Consider the following 14,582-nt stretch of genomic DNA (forward strand, 5'->3'; position numbering starts at 1 on the left):
TGTGTCAGAAGTAACGTTTGCCTCATTGCATGTGTTGGAGAATAGTTTGCTGCATTTCATTTGTTGGAAGTAATGGTTGTTGTATATCATGTGTCAGAGGTAATGGTTCTTGCATTTCATGTGTAGGAGGAGGTAATGATATTTGCATTTCATGTGTCGGAGGTAATGGTTCTTGCATTTCATATGTAGGAGGTAATGGTTCTTGCATTTCATGTGTCGGAGGTCATGCTTCTTTCATTGGAAGTAATGGTTGTTGTATATCATGTGTCGGAGGTAATGTTTCTTGCATTTCATGTGTAGGAGGAGGTAATGATATTTGCATTTCATGTGTCGGAGGTAATGGTGCTTGCATTTCATTTGTAGGAGGTAATTGTCCTTGCATTTGTGTCAGAGGTAACGGTTGCTACATTTATTACTTGATGGTCATAGTTGGCTGCATTGTCTGTTTTGGAGTTATTGTTGACACTTATTTTGGCGCTTTGGGGGCTCATGATTACTAAATGGTATGCATTGCGCAGTTTCTGCAGATTTATCGTCTGCACATTCATGATGTGAATCTCCCATTTCACCACATCATGGGGGAAACGCTGCTTTCTTATGTGTTGTGGGGAATGTTGTCTAATTATCTGCAAGGTGGCCACTAATGATACAATTTCCAGAACGATCGTTTACGAACGATTCTTCTTATGAAAGATTTGAAATGATCGTTTGGGACCACTAATGGGCAAAAATCTCCTAACCAATCTGATCAGATTGACGGGATCGAACTGGAAATCGGATCGAATTTATTACCGTAATCTGACCGGATTGGTTAGAAGATTTTTGTCCATAAGTGTTCCCAAACAATCCTTTCCAATCGTTCATTTATAAATCATTCATAAAGAATTGTTCGGCAAATTGTGTCGTCATCTGCCATAAAGGGTCACTTTGAACAGGATTAATAGCATTATCTTAATAAAATGCAATATGTATTGCTATAATGCTATTGATGCTGCTGTGCTCTGCATGCATCCCCCGAACCCCCTCCTCGCCTGTCTTCCTATTACAGGGCACAGTAAGCAGAGAAGCGCTCACGAGTATGTCACTACTCTAATCCGTGATTAAAATGAAGCTCCATTGCCTCAGGTGTGCGGCTGGGAGAGAGGGGGTTACTTACCCATAAGTCCGCAGGCCTCTATGTGTTCCAAACGTCTTGCACTAGTCCTATTGGACGCATTGCAAGACTCACTACCACGCACTTCCTCCTTCCGGCTTGAAAGCGGAAGTGCGCTAGTGAGTATTGCAACTCGTCCAATAGGACTAGTGCAAGACGTTTGGAATGCATAGAGGACTGCAGACTTATGGGTAAGTAACCCCTCTCTCTCTCCTAGCCGCACACCTGAGGCAATTAAGCCTCATTTTAATCACGGATTCTAGTAGTGGCCTACTCGTGAGCGCTTCCCTGACAGTAAGCAGGCAAGGATTGGATGCACCCTTAGCTGTGAAGCTCTGCCCCCCATCTTTTGACAATGGTGCAGCCTGCCAGATCCAGTACTATCCAGTTTCATGTGTACATGCAGTAGCTGTAGGCTGCAACCTCCCTGGCTGCTGTAAGTTTTCTGCCTGGCTACTGTGATCTAGGGATGCTCATTCAGATTCCGCGGAAATGCAATTTCCGAAATTCCGATCAGAAATTGCATTTCCGCATCGGAATGCGGAAATCGGTAATGCAAGTGCGGTAGGCGGATTTCCGTCGGAAATGGCGGAAATTTCCGCCGGAAATCGCGGAAATTCCGCCCGACTTTAACATAGATTTTCTCAAAAACGATAAGGTCTTTTTGAAAACTTTTTTTTTTTGCATCTTATTCACAAGATTCTGTTTAATAAACCCTGAAAATTTGGTGTTTCTAGGACTTACGGTAGGCTTTGCTATTAACTTCTAAAGTCGGTGGATTTTTACTGTAATGTAAAATGCAGAAAATCTGCATCTGCCTATTTCTGCATTTTACATTACAGTAAAAATCCGCCGACTTTAGCGGTCAATATCAAGGCCACCGTAAGTCCTAGAAACACCAAATTTTCAGGGTTTATTAAACAGAATCTTGTGAACAAGATGAAAAAAAAAAGTTTTCAAAAAAACCTTAGTTTTTGAGAAAATCGATGTTAGTTGAGCGGAATTTTCACGATTTCCGGCGGAAATTCCGCATTGGAATGCGGAAATTGGTAGCGGAATCGGTAATTGGCAATGGCAGAATGCGGATTTACTGCGGAATCGGAAATTGGCATTTCCGACCATCCTGACTGTGATCCCTCACTCCCAGACAACCCCCCCTTCACTGCTGACCAAGGCTTCCAGCCTACTGCCTACCACATGACCAGGTATGCCTGAGGCCCCTAGCCAGAGACCCACTAGGCTGGAGCCCAGCACCACCATGCCTGAGCCAGATGCCTCCAGCCAGGCCCCACCAGACCTGAAGCTTACTGCCCAGTGCCCACTACTAGGCCTGTCCTCAGAGGAGCTCCCACTGTAATCCTACCATACTCCTAGCCTAATGTCTTCCCATATTATGTATTTATACAGCACTGACATCTTCTGCAGCACATTAGAGTACATAGTCATGTCACTGACTGTCCTCAGAGGAGCTCACAATCTAATCCTACCATAGTCATAGTGTAATGCCCTACCATATTATTATTATTATGTATTTATATAGAACCGCCATCTTCTGCAGCACTTTTCAGAGTACATAGTCATATCACTGGCTGTCCTCAGAGGAGCTCATGATCTAATCTCTGCCATAGTCATAGCTCTACCCAAGCCACGCCCACATTCTGATGCATGGTAACACCCATTTTTTTTGCATGCCACAGGACTGTCCGAGGCAGGGCGCAAAAACTGTCTTTGTCCCCGGGCGCTGAAAACCCTAGCTACGCCTCTGGGATTGCTTAACCCATGTGCCTTATATGCTGCATGGGGAGGAGCTACCCTTTAAAGGGGAACTTCAGCCTAAACAAACATACTGTCATTAAGTTACATTAGTTATGTTAATTAGAATAGGTAGGTAATATATTTTTTTACCCACCCTGTTTTAAAAGAACAGGCAAATGTTTGTGATACATGGGGGCTGCCATCTTTGTCATGGGGGCAGCCATCTTTTTGGTTGAAAGGAGGTGACAAGGAGCAGGAGACACAGTTCCAACTGTCCTGTGTCCTGATAACCCCTCCCAGCTGCACACGCTAGGCTTGAAATGTCAAATTCAAAATGTAAAAAAAAAAAAATTGCACCAAAACAGCAGAACGAGAGCAACAACATCAGAAATCTCATCATGCTTTGCACAGCATCAGGGGGAAAAAAGCCCGGGCAGTTTTCTTCTGTGCAGCTAAAAATGAGGCTTGGATAAGAGAAACAAAGTTCTGATGCTGTGAAACTGTTAAAGAAACACCAGGCCTTTTCAGTGCTGCTGAGTCGATTTTTAGTCCGGAGGTTCACTTTAAGCATATTGCAGTGACCTTTGTAATTAAGTCACTGCCATTTAATAAACATCCACGCTTGAGTTTCAGCCCTCTGAACATGTTGGAGGGCGTCCGCATCTCCATGGCAACATGCTACTAACACGGAGGAAGTGATGATACCGGAAGGGGCGGGGTCTATTCCCCGTCTTATGCCGGATCCTTGCTTCTACCTCTAGCAGTGGTACGCAGCGTGACCAAGCGTCGCAAGATGCGAAACGGCCGTCGCCCACCACCCTAGTGCCCACCACCCACCTCCTGCACCGATGATTGAGCACTCCTAAGATGCACAAGATCTACCTAGGTTTGATGCTATTTCCACACGCAGCATGCCAAGCGTTATATTGCTGTAATATTGTTACTGTCACTCTGGAAGGAATAAATGCTTCCTGGACGGAAGGTGCACGCACTTGTTTTCTTGTTATATGCTTCTAATTGAACTGTTCCTTCTGGTTATTACGCGGAGCACACGTCCTGAAACAGTAAGCACAGATGCTGCAGCTTAATCTAAGAGTGTTGACGCCAGCGTGACTACATCTGGGTAATCTGCTACAGCTCACTGTATAAAAGGGATGTGCCACACAATTTTGCTTTGATCGTGTACGGAAATAGTCTATCTTATCATGTCTTGTATGGCTGTATGAAGTACTTGTGGCATTTGTTTTCATCCAGGTGAGAGGGCTCATGGCAGTGGCATAGCTAGACATCATGGGGCCCCACAGCAGAACTTTCATGGGGCCCTCGGATGTAGGCACCCTTAAGCAATGCCACCTGCCCTTACCCTATGGATATAAGTTCATTGGGTAATTTTACATTATACAATCACTGCACATACAGTAGTTCATGGGCAGTGAGAGAAAGTCAGAGGTTGGAGAAACACAGGAAAGTTAATGGTGAATACATTAAGTACCAATTGGGCCCTTTGCTCCTGGGCCCCATAGCACCTGCTATGGCTATTGCCACGCCCCTGGCTCATGGATTTTATGTTGCACCCTGCTAGGTTCTTGTACATTGAACCCTGCCTATGACCTGTCATACCCATGCCTCCTTTGTGCAGCGTGGTCCTTTGTCGCTAAAACTCAATGTGCCTCCAAATTCTCTGGTATCCTACCAACATTCTTACCAAGCAGATGGGTACTTCAAATATATTTATTGAAAGATACAGACATGCAATGCACAAAACTTAATTTGCATTAGTCAGCAATACACAATCATATTGCATTCCCTGTGACAGCATAAACACAATGCAATGGATTGAGACAGAGGTGCAACAGTAATTCTCATGTTGTGTTGGTACACTGAAGCATACAGTCATTGAAAAGTTTGCTTCACATGTACTGTTATTGTGCATGTTTAGCAGAAAAACACTGCATCCAGTGTGTTACGATGAAACAACCAGTTATATTGCAACACTCCTGGGGTACAGTGAACATAAGTGCTGCATTGCAGTGAGGTATGCCGCACTACAAAGCAGCCATTATGCTGCACTGCATGACTGTGAATGTGGCCTAAATTGATTGACTGAATTAGGGCTTTATTTTTAGTAAAATCATTCCCACACTGCGCCAAAACCTGTTTTCAAAGATGTTACATAACACTGATTCAGAAAAACATCATATTTTTCTTTTTCAGATTGCTGGAGTTTAAATATGACTCCTCATACACTCTAACTGAAGTTCTCCTTTAAGCTGGCTAAGCAGCTGCTTATATTTTTCTTATGTAAAGTACAAAAGGTATATGTTACTTTTCTAGTCCCCTTAAAGCAAAATTTTAAGCCTTGGATGTTTACTGAACAAGTACTTTCTGAATGGAATCTGCAGACATTTCCATTAGCCTGTGGCCTTTGATAAATTAGTTATGGCCTGTGCTGGCTTAGCTAACCATATAATACTATATGATGTATAATAAATCATTTTGTGAACTCCTGCATACAGACTTAAAGTAATATTTGCTGCACTTTATTTAATAAAATCATGTTCTGGATAAGAAAATAACAGCAATGAAAAATAAGGCCCGGGGCCGGTTCAAGTAACAATTGGGCCTTAGGGCAAAGTTAGCCTGGGGGCCCCCCAACAGACCCCCCCCCCCCCCCCCGACCAAAAAGCGTCATTAGAGGCCCTTTGTTGCTGCCAAATTTCCCTCCTGGCCCCTGAGCTGGCTGCTGACCCTCCCCCAATCACCTCCCAACTTAACAGACTCTGCAGAGTCCCTGGGGAGCAACAGTTAAGATGGGGAGGAACACCTTGGGGGCCCCTACAGGCTCTGGGGCCCTGGGGCAATTGCCCATTTTTCCTGTGGTAGCTACGGCCCTGATAAGGCCTCATCATAATGTCTACAAATATAATAACTCGTAAAAAAAAATAAGAATTTACACATGCACTTCAAAAAATGGGTAACCATTACTGAAATATTTTAGATTACATTTCTTTGACAGAATAATGCATAGCAAATGTGCATTTGTTACTCTATCCACCTCCCCTCCCCCCAACATTAACCTATTTTTAAAGGGACTCCGAGCAGTGCGGAAACTATGGAAAGATGCATATCATTTTAAAGCTCTCTTTCTCCTCTTTCCAATGATATATAAGCCACCGCCCTACGCCTTTTAGTTTTCACAGTTTTCGCAATTGAAATTGCCATGGCCGCGATTTCAATCGCGAAAATAGAGAAAACTCAGACGTAGGGCAAGGATTTAGGTGTCGTCAGAGGAGAAAGAGAGCTTTAAAATGATATCCATCTTTCCATAGTTACATTGTATTACACAGGGTGACTTTTTCTCAGTCAGCAGCTCCATTCAGCAGAAAAAGTCGCCCTGTGTAATACAATGTAACTATGGAAAGATGGATATCATTTTAAAGCTCTTTCTCCTCTTTCTGGCGACACCTAAATCGTCGCCCTACGCCTTTTAGTTTTCTCTATTTTCGCGATTGAAATCGCGGCCGCGGCAATTTCAATCACGAAAATCGTGAAAACTAAAAGGCGTAGGGCGGCGGCTTGTATATCATTGGAAAGAGGAGAAAGAGCTTTAAAATGATATGCATCTTTCCATAGTTTCCGCACTGCTCGGAGTCCCTTTAAGTGACCCTGAATTGAAAATTGAATTGTATGTGTAGTATGGACAATAAATAGAACATTAGTAGCAAAGTAGCTATATTTTAAGTTATATAGCTTTATTTATATGGGCACTCATGCCCACGGAGGCGCAGAAGAGCCAACCCTGCCAGCGGGTTGCCATCATTGCGTCTGGCCACTGGGGACGCCAAAGAGGGACTGAGACTGCTGCTCAGGGCTGGAAGAAGCCCCAGATGAGTAAAAAATAGATTATATATTTCGCCTTGGAAGTCCTTTAACCTCCTGAGAGTTACACTGCTCAGGAGGTTTTGTAGCTTCAGAGTCCCCCAGGTGAAACCTATTAGATCATTTGTAATCCGAACATATTAGCTAGCACTAGGCTAGCTAGTATAGGTGGCCAGCACCCCCCCGATCGCCCCTGATTCCCCCCGATCCAGCTGTTTATACATTACCCAGCCTGGATTCAGCGATTGCCACTGCCTACCCGGACAGCTCCGCTCTTCTCTATAGGGAGGATAGCGCGTGACGTCATTGACTTTGTGACGTCATGAGTAGAGATGTCGCGAACCTCCAATTTTCGTTTCGCGAACCTTTGCGGAAGGTTCGGTTCGCCGAAAAGTTTGCGAACCGCAATAGACTTCAATGGGGATGCGAACTTTGAAAAATAGAAAAAATTATGCTGGCCACAAAAGTGATGGAAAAGATGTTTCAAGGGGTCTAACACCTGGAGGGGGGCATGGTGGAGTGGGATACATGCCAAAAGTCCCGGGGAAAAATCTGGACTTGATGCAAAGCAGCGTTTTAAGGGCAGAAATTACATTGAATGCTAAATTGCAGGCCTAAAGTGCTTTCAAACATCTTGCATGGGTATACATCAATCGGGGAGTGTAATCAGAGTTCTGCTTCACACTGACACACCAAACTCACTGTGTAACGCACCACAAACAGCTGTTCGCCGGGCTGTGGTAGCTCAATGATAGAACAACAGTGACTGTCCAGCTGATCAAATTTGGTCTGACCACAATGAAGCAACGACCTTAGTATCTTTTGTGTGCCACCCCCACCCGAGACACTCAAATAGCCAGCGGTCATTGCTTCATTGTGATACGCAAGCCCCTTCACCACGGCAAGGTAATGATCACGAAGGGGATGGGCACATGTACATGCCTTTTGTTTATTTGTTGCAGCTGCCCGCAGTGCAGCCAAAAAAATTAGGCAGGCATGTACACGCAACAGAAAAATTAGTGTAGCGGCCGCTGCTAGCAGCTAGTGTTGGGCGAACACCTGGATGTTCGGGTTCGGGAAAGTTCGCCGAACATGGCCGCAATGTTCGGCATGTTCGGGCCGAACCCCGAACTCCCCGAACATCCCGCTTTTGGGGGCCCTATGGGGTCGCAGGCATAAGGGGGGAGCATGCCCCGATCGCGGGGGGGGGGTCGGAAATTCCCCCCACCCCCTCCGCTAGCGCTCCCCCCTCTGCCTGCTTCCCCATACAAAAGTTTCAGGAAGTACCGGTCCGGTGGTAGTGGGTGGCTGGCAGTGGGCGGCACTGTGAAGTGAGTGACTGAGGAGGAGGAGTCCGGAGAGTGACGCGTTGAGGGAGGCCGGGCAGCGGGCGGTTCAGCAGTAGTACGGTACTACTGCTGAACCGCCCGCTGCCCGGCCTCCATCAACGCGTCACTCTCCGGACTCCTCCTCCTCAGTCACTCACTTCACAGTGCCGCCCACTGCCAGCCACCCACTACCACCGGACCGGTACTTCCTGAAACTTTTGTATGGGGAAGCGGGCAGAGGGGGGAGCGCTAGCGGAGGGGGTGGGGGGAATTTCCGACCCCCCCGCGATCGGGGCATGCTCCCCCCTTATGCCTGCGACCCCATAGGGGGGCAGTATTCGGCCGAACAGGGGCCCTGTTCGGCCCTGTTCGGCGGCCAATTAGTAGTTCGGGGCGAACCCGAACTTAAAAGGCCGAACACCATCAGGTGTACGGTCGAACTCGAACATCACCCGAACAGGGTGATGTTCTGCAGAACCCGAACAGTGGCGAACACTGTTCGCCCAACACTACTAGCAGCGTCCTTAAAAATTCAGGAATCCGCCTAGAGTCCTGGACCCTGTTAGTGGTGGCGGAGAAGGCAAGCAGCCTGCAGGCAGAGATGCTGTGTGTGGTGACTGACTTAGTCTTCGGTCATGCAGTAGCCCTCCGTGATCCATTCCTCATTCATTTTGATAAAGGTCAGGTACTGAACACTGTCATGACTTAGGCGACTTCTCTTCTCAGTAACTATGCCTCTAGCTGCACTGAAGGTCCTTTCTGACAGGACGCTTGCGGCAGGGCAAGAGAGAAGTTGTATGGCAAATTGGGACAGCTCTGGCCACAGGTCAAGCCTGCGCAACCAGTAGTCCAAGGGTTCATCGTCGCTTTTCGCAGTGTCTACATCCACACTCAAGGCCAGGTAGTCGGCTACCTGCCGGTCCAGGCGTTGGTGGAGGGTGGATCCGGAAGGACTATGGCGAGGAGTTGGACTAAAGAATGTCCGCATGTCCGACATCACCCTGAGATCGCTGGAGCGTCCTGTCCTTGCCTGCGTGGACTTGGGAGGAGGTGGGTTACTGCCAGTGGTACCTTGATTGCGTTGTGCAGCCACATCACCCTTAAACGCATTGTAAAGCATCATCGACATGTTCTGCAAGTGCTGCATACTTTCCGCCTTCTGTTGAGTTGGTAACAGGTCCGCCACTTTGTGCCTGTACCGAGGGTCTAGTAGCGTGGCCACCCAGTACAGGTCATTCGCCTTGAGTTTTTTTGATACGGGGGTCCCTCAACAGGCTAGACAACATGAAAGAGGACATCTGCACAAAGCTGGATGCAGACATACTCTCCATCTCCTCTTACTCTCCTGGCCTGCTTCAGGATGTCCTCTAAGCCTGGGTACTTGAACACAAATCTTTGCACGACCAGATTCAGCACATGTGCCATGCAGGGTATGTGTGTCAGCTTTCCCAAATTGAACGCAGAAATGAGATTGCTGCCGTTGTCACACACCATGTTGCCGATCTCAAGCTTGTGCGGGGTTAGCCATTGCTCCACCTGTTTGTTAAGAGCAGCCAGGAGAGCTGCTCCAGTGTGACTCTCTGCTTTCAGGCAAGACATGTCTAACACTGCGTGACACCCTCATACCTGGCATGCAGCGTAGTCCCTGGGGTGCTGGGGCTGTGTAGCTGGAGAGGAGATCGCGGCACCAGCCAAGGAGGAGGATGACGACAGCGAAGAGGTGGTAGCAGGTGGAGAGGAGGTGGCTGGAAGCCTGCCTGCAAGCTGTGGAGGTGTGACAAGTCGGTCCGCTGCGCAGCCACGTACTCCCTGCTTGCTGCCATCGGTCACCAGGTTGACCCAATGGGCTGTGTATGTAATGTAGTGGCCCTGCCCGTGCTTGGCAGACCAGGCATCCGTGGTCAGGTGGACCCTTGACCCAACGCTCTTCGCAATAGATGACACCACTTGCCTCTCAACTGCACGGTACAGTTTGGGTATGGCCTTTTGTGAAAAATTGCGGCCTGGCATCTTCCACTGTGGTGTACCAATGGCCACAAACTTACGGAAAGCCTCCGACTCCACCAGCTTGTATGGTAATAGCTGGCGAGCTAATAGTTCCGCCATGCCAGCTGTCAGACGCCGGGCAAGAGGGTGACTGGCAGACATTTGCTTCTTACGCTCAAATACTTGTGCTCTGCTGTGGGCAGAGGAGAAGGAACCGCTGAAGGGAAGAGGCGGTGTGGAGGAGGGTGGCTGTGAAGGTGCAAGGGAGAAAGCGGATGAAGACTATGCACCTGAAGGAGGAAGAGGAGGAGGGTGGCTTGTCTTTTGTGTGCTGCTTTTCCTCAGGTGTTCTTGCCAAAGCTGTTTGTGCCTTCTCTCCAGGTGCCTTCATAGGGCACTTGTCCCTACGTGAGAGTTGGCCTTTCCACGGCTCAATTTTTGCTGGCAGAGAGAACAGATGGCTTTGCTCCGATCTGAGACGCACATGTTAAAATTCCAAACCGCTGATCCCCCCTGGGGTGATGGCGCTACGGTGGCATCAGCAGCTGAAGTTGAAGGGCATGTTGGCTGGCTGTCCATAGCTGGCGATACATGGCGCCGGACACTGCCCCTAGCTGTTTCTGAGAACGCGCTCCCTCTTCTTCTATCATGGAGTCGTCTCCTCCTACTCCTCTCTGACACCCCCTCTGAACTGTCCCTCTGGTCATCTCCTCTACCGGGAACATACGTGGCATCCGTATAATCGTCATCATAATCCTTTTGCCCAGCTTCGCTTTCCTCAGACACCTCCTCAACTGCATCAACTTCAGGTGGTTCATCATCCCCCTCCTCACACGTTGCATCCATACTATCGCCACCTAACTCAGACGTATGAGGTGGTGTACCTGCGCCTTCTTGTTGTTGTTGCAGTAGTGGCTGGGAATCGGTGATTTCACCACCACCACCAAATAACTCCTGCGAAGTGTCAAATGCAGCGGATGTGGTGCTTGTTGTAGCGCTGGTGGCTGCGGTAGATGAGGTGTTCTGTGTTAAATAGTCAAGCATGTCCTGACCTTGAAGTGATGGCACGTACCTTCTTCTGAGCACTGTATTTTGGGCCAGGTCCGCACGAAATCAAAGCAACACCACCTCGCACAGACCTGCCAGTGCCTGGTGGCCTTCCTCTGGGTCTGCCTCTACCTCTTCCTCTACCTGGTTTGTCCATTTTGTCCATCTTGGGGGGGATGCTAGGTATATGCAGTGAGGTGGGTTCACTCAACACAACAGGTAGTTAGATTCAGTGAGGTGGGTTCACTGAACAGTAAAGGTACTTAGATGCAGTGCGCTGGGTTCACTCAACACAACAGGTAATTAGATGCAGTGAGTAGTGTTGGGCGAACAGTGTTAGCCACTGTTCGGGTTCTGCAGAACATCACCCTGTTCGGGTGATGTTCGAGTTCGGCCGAACACCTGATGGTGCTCGGCCAAACCGTTCGGCCATATGGCCGAACTAAGAGCGCATGGCCGAACGTTCCCCGAATGTTTGGCTAGCGCTGTGATTGGCCGAACGTGTCACGTGCTTCGGACCCGAATGCGCTCTGATTGGCCGAACGGGTCACGTGGTTCGGGTAAATAAATACCCGATCCACGTCATTTCTCCGCCATTTGTCTGTGGGTTTAGCTTTGGGTAGGCAGGCAGGGTAGTTCGCGCTCCAGCCACGCTAGCCAGGGTCCCCCCAGTCATTGTGTGTTGCTGCTGGGAACAGTAGTACACCGCTCGCTCAGCCACACTATATAGCATTGTGTGTACTGCCACTGTGTACCTCGCTCAGCCACGCTATATATAGCATTGTTTACTGCCACTGTGTGTACACGGCTCAGCCAGACTATATAGCATTGTGTGTACTGCCACTGTGTGTACACGACTCAGCCAGACTATATAGCATTGTTTACTGCCACTCTGTGTACACCGCTCAGCCAGACTATATAGCATTGTGTGTACTGCCACTCTGTGTACACAGCTCAGCCAGACTATATAGCATTGTGTGTACTGCCACTGTGTGTACACCGCTCAGCCAGACTATATAGCATTGTTTACTGCCACTGTCTGTACACGGCTCAGCCAGACTATATAGCATTGTGTGTACTGCTACTGTGTGTACACCGCTCAGCCAGACTATATAGCATTGTTTACTGCCACTCTGTGTACACCGCTCAGCCAGACTATATAGCATTGTGTGTACTGCCACTCTGTGTACACCGCTCAGCCAGACTATATAGCATTGTTTACTGCCACTCTGTGTACACCGCTCAGCCAGACTATATAGCATTGTTTACTGCCACTCTGTGTACACCGCTCAGCCAGACTATATAGCATTGTTTACTGCCACTCTGTGTACACCGCTCAGCCAGACTATATAGCATTGTTTACTGCCACTGTCTGTACACGGCTCAGCCAGACTATATAGCATTGTGTGTACTGCTACTGTGTGTACACCGCTCAGCCAGACTATATAGCATTGTTTACTGCCACTCTGTGTACACCGCTCAGCCAGACTTTATAGCATTGTGTGTACTGCCACTCTGTGTACACCGCTCAGCCAGACTATATAGCATTGTGTGTACTGCCACTGTGTGTACACCGCTCAGCCAGACTATATAGCATTGTGTGTACTGCCACTGTGTGTACACCGCTCAGCCAGACTATATAGCATTGTGTGTACTGCCACTGTGTGTACACGGCTCAGCCAGACTATATAGCATTGTGTGTACTGCCACTGTGTGTACACCGCTAAGCCAGACTATATAGCATTGTTTACTGCCACTGTGTGTACACGGCTCAGCCAGACTATATAGCATTGTGTGTACTGCCACTCTGTGTACACCGCTCAGCCAGACTATATAGCATTGTGTGTACTGCCACTGTGTGTACACCGCTCAGCCAAACTATATAGCATTGTTTACTGCCACTGTGTGTACACGGCTCAGCCAGACTATATAGCATTGTGTGTACTGCCACTCTGTGTACACCGCTCAGCCAGACTATATAGCATTGTGTGTACTGCCACTGTGTGTACACCGCTCAGCCAGACTATATAGCATTGTTTACTGCCACTGTGTGTACACGGCTCAGCCACACTATATAGCATTGTGTTTACTGCCACTCTGTGTCTGCTGGGAACAGTAGTACACCGCTCACCCGCCACTGTATAGCATTGTGCTCTGTGTCGCTGCTGGCAATAGTGGTACACCGCTCACCCACCACTGTATAGCATTTCTGTACTGCCACTGTACTGCTGCCAGTCAGCGTGTACTTTAAGGATAAGTGAAATGAGGAAGAAATCCGGTGAAAGAGGGAGGGGCAAGGGAAGAGGTGTTTCCCCTGACGGTTCACGTACAGGCCACAGGGGAGCACCCAAGAAAACCCACTCAATACCGCCCATGTTGTCCAGGACAACAACCCTCACAGATCCAAAAGAACAGGACCAGATAATTACTTGGATGACCTCTCAAGCGTCCAGCAGTGGGTTAAGCAGCACCAGCACATCACGCACGAGGTCCGAGTCCTCAGCCAGTTACAAGGAGCCAGTGGGCACAAAGCTGACACAACCGGCAGCGACACCACGCACACAACTGCCAGATAACCAGTCCGATGAATTACCTCAGGACACAATGGGGTATTCGCAGGAGCTATTCCCAGGCCAACAAACTTCCACCTTTGAAAGGTCAATGGAGGAACAGCCAGAAATGTTGTGCCCGGATTCACAACCATTAACTGTGGGAAATGCACCGGGCACTGAAATACAACAAGGCGAGTCCGAGGACTTTGAAACCCAAATCCCAGAGCAAGTTGGGCAGGAGGGGTTGCAATTGCAGGAGGTCGGCCGAGAAGCTCTGGAAGACGACGTTGGAGTGAGCTGCGCAGAGGTTGTTCTGGGGAGCTCTACTCCACGGCGGCGGCCCCCCACAATGACATATGACGAGTTTGAGGAGATGGAAGAGGAGGGTATGGACAATGTGGACAGAGACCCAGATTTTGTTTGTGAACGAGAACATCGCCGTCGTAGCAGCAGCACAGATGAGTCTGTTGAAGAACCCACTGCTGCACGAGTTCGCCTTGTGCCACAAGGTAGGCGGCGCGAAATTTCAGGAACCACAAGCGTGGAAGTTCAAGTGAGAGGCAAAAGAGGCACAAACAGAAATCGCCAGCAAGGCAGGTGCTCCAAAGTCTGGGCTTTCTTTGAAGACTGCACTGAGGATGTTACCATGGCGATTTGCAAGGTGTGCAAGACCCGCCTGAGCAGGGGGAAAAATATTAACAACCTCTCCACCACCAGCATTAGCCGCCACATGCTATCCAAACATCCCACTCTGTGGGCAAACTCGACAGGACAGGGTACCAGCAACACTGCCTCCCTTGGGTTCACCAGACTCACCACCAGACCCGCCTCAGCAGCAGCAGTAGCCCAGCCATTGCGTGGTTCACAACATTGACAAACATC

This window comes from Hyperolius riggenbachi, chromosome 4 (genome assembly GCF_040937935.1).
Source record: "Hyperolius riggenbachi isolate aHypRig1 chromosome 4, aHypRig1.pri, whole genome shotgun sequence".
NCBI lineage: Eukaryota > Metazoa > Chordata > Amphibia > Anura > Hyperoliidae > Hyperolius > Hyperolius riggenbachi.